Source organism: Triturus cristatus, chromosome 2_2 (genome assembly GCF_964204655.1).
Source record: "Triturus cristatus chromosome 2_2, aTriCri1.1, whole genome shotgun sequence".
NCBI lineage: Eukaryota > Metazoa > Chordata > Amphibia > Caudata > Salamandridae > Triturus > Triturus cristatus.
The window spans coordinates 732,758,157-732,764,310 of record NC_140582.1 but is presented as its reverse complement, the minus strand read 5'-3'; the positions used below and the strand labels follow the sequence as shown (position 1 = coordinate 732,764,310).

Below are 6,154 nucleotides of genomic sequence, written 5' to 3'. Positions count from 1 at the left end.
ACCCTCTGGTCTTATCAGCATAATCCACACCCAATGTTAGGGGTGGCTTAGTCAGCATTTTAGCAGACGTTAGTTTTTGAAGAAAACAGCAGTTTTCTCCAAAAACTAACGTCTGCTAAAATGCAAGGGCATCCTTGCTGATAGCGCAAAGGCGCATTATTGCTCTCCTGACATGTAGTGTATGTCAGGAACGCCCCCTTTGCATCTCATTAGAGATACAAAGGTAGGCGTAGTGTAAAAGGGTGCTAACATGCCAATACACATGTTAGCACCCTCTTGCTGATAGGGTGTTGGTTTTATCTCCTCTTTTCTGACTTTTAAAGCCAGAAAAGCGGAGATAAAGCCCTTGCTGATATGCCCCTGAGAGAGAAAATAACACAGAAATGGGAAAGATGGGGAAGGAAGGGGTAAGCGAAAGATGGAAAACTATATGCAAGAAAGCAAGGATCAGCAAAAGTGAGATAATGGGAAGCAGTGTCTGCTAGTTAGGGGTGGGCGGAATTTTCGAAAGTGACTTTCGCAAATTATCGCGAAAATGTTCAAAATCTCCGCAAACACGCGGAAATATCGCGAAGATGCAGAAGTTTTTTTTCCGCCCGTTCGCGGTATTTTCTGCGTGGCCGCGGCTCGCCAACTTACCCATGCGGTTGCTCGCGGGCGCGGCCATCTTGTTTTCACTCTTCTCGCGGTGCATGATCTCGAGAAGAAAGACGTGATCACGCGACCAGTGACATTACTGCGCGCACGAACTGTCGTGAGGCAGCGCAAATGGCTACCAACAATCCAGCATCTCGTGGAGAACGCGACCGGATCGGGAAAACTTGTCGGCGAACGCGGGGATTCAGGTAAGGCGATCGCGTGCGTGCGAGAATGTATTATTTTACAGCGCGAGCAAGAACCAAATTATCGCTAAGCTGCGGAATGCGGAAATTTCGTCATTTTCGCATTCTCCGCGGGACGCGAAAATGTCAAATTATCGCAATTTCCGCGAGCGGAACGGAAATTTAGCCCAGGCCTACTGCTAGTGGATTACAAAAAAAGCTTGAGGAGAATTCAAGACTATGCAGCCTTGGTATTTGGTGCACTGATATTTAATTGCATCAGTCATGGGCTCCTGAGATGATCTTCTGTTACCGGCACTCTTTCTTTAACAAATGAAGCACTGACAATAGCTGTCATACAAGAAACCTGGGTAAGTGAAAGTGAGGTACTAAAGGATTATTTGGCACAATGAAGAGCAGCGGTGAAGGGAAAATATGGTTGTCTTGCAGGAGGAATGATCACAATGGTAGCAGTAAAAAGGAAATAAAAAGCCAGAGAGTATTCAACTCATACACTGATTTAAAAACAATAGTAATTTCGGGATAAATGATTGGAGAGAAGAACAATAACAGGAATAAAATCAACAAATAGTCATTTTGAATTTGTATTTACCATCAAATGAATTTTATGTCAAACATTTAAAAAACGTCATCAATCTAATTGAGAAAATAGGGTTTAAATATCCTGCAGCATCAATACTATTATTCATGTTTGTGATGCACAAGATCATTCAAGGTACATCCAGCATACCGATCATATCATCACAAGTTTCACTTCTACCTATAACTTTCTACCATGCTCCATTTTTCCTGAAAGGCACTAGCTACAAATAAAAAAACAAAAATCAGGATTATGTGAGAAAACTGTTTTGTACGTCACATTTCATTTTTACATACATTCATGCTCCAATTGTAAATACATTGCCAACACTGTAAAGAAAATGCAAATTTGATTTTGGCAGCACAACTCCTGCAAGACATGCACAAATATCACACAGATCAACAAAGTACTCAGTGCACCTTGGTAGACATTAACAGTGCGTTATCTCAGTTAAGGGTGTATTCTGGGATTACAATCATGATACAAGGCAAAAGCAAAGAGTCCCTGGTCCAAAGTTCACATTACTGGCTTCAACTTCAGGATCTTTGGATAATAAAACCTTTTCTGCAAGTGTAATGCTATGCTTTAAAAGTCTTCCTTGTGCGGCAGGTCACACAAGGTACTCTGATTCCAGTTACTGTTCTATCCAGTTACTGTTCGATCTCCAAGTTTTCAATATTAAAATCCGGTTGCTTAAAACTGACAACTTCTTCATAGGTAAGTTCTTTCCATTCCTCTATGGTACGTTCTTTATTCTCTATTGACTCATCGTAGACTTCAGCCTCTGGCTCATCATCCGGGTCATGATACTGCAGAAAGTAAGGGTGGGCAAGAGCTTCAGTGGCTGTTATCCGCTTATCACTGTCCAATATGAGCATCTTCTCAAGAAGATCCACCGCGAGTGGATTGGCACCACGGAATACTTCTTTCAAATCTTGAGGAGGCAAATGTGGCAAGGATTCAATGTATTTTCTAGCATGCTCAGAGGAGATTTTTTTCAGAAGCTCAGAACATGGTGTACCCACAATTTCCATGATTCTTTTTAACTGGTCAATATAATCGTTTCCTGGAAAAAGGGCCTTGCCTTTCAGTAGTTCTGCCATGATGCACCCAACGGACCAAATTTCAACGGTTTGATTGTAGTGCATCCAATTTAACATGATTTCTGGAGCCCAGTACCACCTTGTTGCTATATATCCAGTCATTTCATCATCTGTTTGTCGGGCTAGCCCAAAATCTAAAATCCTGAGCTCACAGTCTTCGTTCACGGCTAGATTGCTAGGCTTTAAGTCTCGGTGGATAATCCCAGCTGAATGAATATACTTAAGTCCTCGAAGCAACTGGTATATAAGAAACTGTATATGGTCATCTGTTAACTTCTGGCACTTCACAATATTATTCAAGTCAGCACCCATTAAATTTGTCACAAGGTAAACTTCATTAAAACTTTCATTTGAATTTGAAGGCGTAAACACATCCAGCAATCCTATCACGTTTTCATGTTTCATATGCTTGAGTAACCTCAGTTCCCTGTAAGTTCTTCTTGCATGAATAAGTGACTGGAAGGGCCACGAAAGGTTTTTCACTGCCACCTTTTGCCTCGTTTTGGTATCATACGTTGAGCAGACGGAACCGTAGGCGCCGGATCCCACTGGGGTGAGGTTGGTGTAACGCTCGGGCACTTCCCACACAGTCTTGTTCAGCTCCTGCCGGTAAAAGCCCACTTTCGCCGACATCTTCAGGCAGCGGCTACGCCAGGCTCCGCTCCGAGTAAGGGCCAGCAAATGTCAAATTATCGCAATTTCCGCGAGCGGAACGGAAATTTAGCCCAGGCCTACTGCTAGTGGATTACAAAAAAAGCTTGAGGAGAATTCAAGACTATGCAGCCTTGGTATTTGGTGCACAGATATTTAATTGCATCAGTCATGGGCTCCTGAGATGATCTTCTGTTACCGGCACTCTTTCTTTAACAAATGAAGCACTGACAATAGCTGTCATACAAGAAACCTGGGTAAGTGAAAGTGAGGTACTAAAGGATTATTTGGCACAATGAAGAGCAGCGGTGAAGGGAAAATATGGTTGTCTTGCAGGAGGAATTATCACAATGGTAGCAGTAAAAAGGAAATAAAAAGCCAGAGAGTATTCAACTCATACACTGATTTAAAAACAATAGTAATTTCGGGATAAATGATTGGAGAAAAGAACAATAACAGGAATAAAATCAACAAATAGTCATTTTGAATTTGTATTTACCATCAAATGAATTTTGTGCAAAACATTTAAAAAACGTCATCAATCTAATTGAGAAAATAGGGTTTAAATATCATGCAGCATCAATACTATTATTAGTTTATCTTATTGGAAACATTAGGTTCTCTAAACCTACTGATGAGCTTCAACTAGCTTCTAGAAAAGGCCTGGGCATATAAAAAAACAAATCATAATAGAATGTAAAAACATTTATTTGAGAAACAAACTTCACTGAGCGCAAATTGACCTTAATATGACCATAATTAATGAGAGACCGCCTGAAGTTGAAGATGCTTGGTAACTTTTCACAATGGTAGAACATCATCACTTATTGACTATGCTACAATATCATCAGAAGATATCTCACTTGTGAAAGATATGGTGGTTGGAGAGCAGGCTGGGAGTGACTGGAAGTGACTATAAGCACCTTCATGCCAACTCTAGAGAAACTTGGGCTAATAGCATATTCTTTGTAAGAATTAACGATGATAAGTTAAGTCGACAAAATGTAAAAAAAACTGTGAAAAGATGCTGCATGACTTGTTATCAGAATATATTGCTCATCCTTCTCAATTTTATTTCAATTCTTTATTCGGTCTTACAAGTAAGATCATACAAGTACATAAGATTCCATTACTTTAAAAACATAATTACATAAGGCATAAGTCCCAATGATTAAGATACTCCTACTCAGTTTGTCATGCAGTCCATTTCATCTTTATATACATTGTCTACTTAACAACAGTTTAAAAACGTTAAAAATTAGAAGAAATAAAAATGTAAAACACAATCCCCCCTCTACTGATTATGGACCCGCCTGTTTCCTTTTTTTCATAAATGCCCTCAGGAACGGTGCTACTGAGAAGCAGACGAAAGGATTCTGAAGGGATTTTTAAAAAATACAGTGCTACGCGACAAAGGTTAAAATTATTTTGTTTACAGATCGGGACGATAAGATTCTGTCTTTCTTGTCGATAGAAACCACAAAAGAATAGGACGTGAAGATCATTTTGTGGTGATTGCATATCGCAAGGACACAAGGAGAGTTCAGAGTGCTTAAATTTCTTCCCTGGGTATGCCATCATCAGCGGTATCATATTTAGGCAGATAAAAATACATTTATGGTGTGTTATGGTGACGTCAGCCAAGTAAAAATATCCTTCCTCATACAGATGTGGAGTTAGTTCATACATAAGGGCCGACTGACTTTGATCATTTCTTTCCCTTCTCTGATATCGAGCCCGTAGCATGAATGTATCAGCCACTTCCATCTCAATATGATCTTGCAGGTAAATGGGTCCATAAAGAGATGATTCAAATGGATGGCCGTCAGTTCTGTCTCTACATATTTTAGCCACCTAATCCTGCTGTAGTTTTCTGATTTTAAAATATTACTTATAATATTTTGAGTAAGGGGGACTGTGTCCCTACGCCAGATAGAAAGCCACAGCAGGAGTGGGGCTAATTTAATAGTATCCACAATGTAAGGTAGGGCCAGTTCGATGTGAAGAACATAGTTGGAGTAGGACTGGGGAAGATAAGGAAAAGATTTAAAAAATGTATATTATATAGACTGAAGGGAGTCACTAGGTGCCATGCCCCATATACCTGCCCCATAAGAGGCTGCAGCCTTAGTTTTAGCATTGTAAATCTTTTTCATAGGGATTAAGTATGTTTCTCCAAACCTTTTAGAGAATAATTTTAGCACCATTAAACTCCTCTCCATATGCATAGCTCTTCCCTCAAACAGTTTAGACCATGATTGATTTTTAACAAAAAGTATACCTAAATAGGGACACGACTCCACCACTTCAATTTTCCCAGGTGATGGTGTTTTGTTGCGTTTCCCTGCCCCTGCAACAATTACAAAGGATTTCCACTGGTTGATCCTTAAATCCAATGAAATCATAAAGGCTGCATAGGCTGATATCAGGCGCTGAAGCCCCATCCCAGTTTGGGCCATCAAGACGGCGTCATCTGCATATGCCAGAATTGGTAACCGCTGGTGATTAGTGGACACAGGGACATCCAAGGCTGCACCCTCAAGATGTTTTCCTACACCGTTAGTGTAGCTGGTGCAAGTACACAGCCTTGTCTTACCCCTCTTAGAATCTTAAATGGTTGGGTGCACTCCCTGTTTTTCCCATAGCGGACAGACAAGGAGGGATCAGAGTACAGTTGACGAATGAGGTCAACTATAGCCTGCTCAATTCCCATCTCCTCCATTATATGCCATAGTCTAGAGTGGGACACACAGTCCAAGGCTGCGGATAAATCCATGAATGCAAAATAGATATTCCCACGCTTGGCTCTGGTATATTTGTCGATAATCAGTGAGAGGTTCAGGCACTGATCTATTGTGCCCATTCCCTCTTGAAAACCATATTGGGACTCCATTAAAATATTCTTACCCTTCACCCATGCCTCCAGTCTCATCAAGAGGAGACGGAACATAAGTTTGGCTGTCGTATCAATCAACGAG

The 6,154-nt window shown here is 40.7% G+C and overlaps 1 pseudogene; it reads right to left on the bottom strand.

Annotated features, from left to right (window-relative positions):
* Positions 1–1,674: 1,674 nt before the first annotated feature.
* On the bottom strand, positions 1,675–3,195 carry LOC146862722 (mitogen-activated protein kinase 11 pseudogene; annotated as a pseudogene).
* Positions 3,196–6,154: the final 2,959 nt, after the last annotated feature.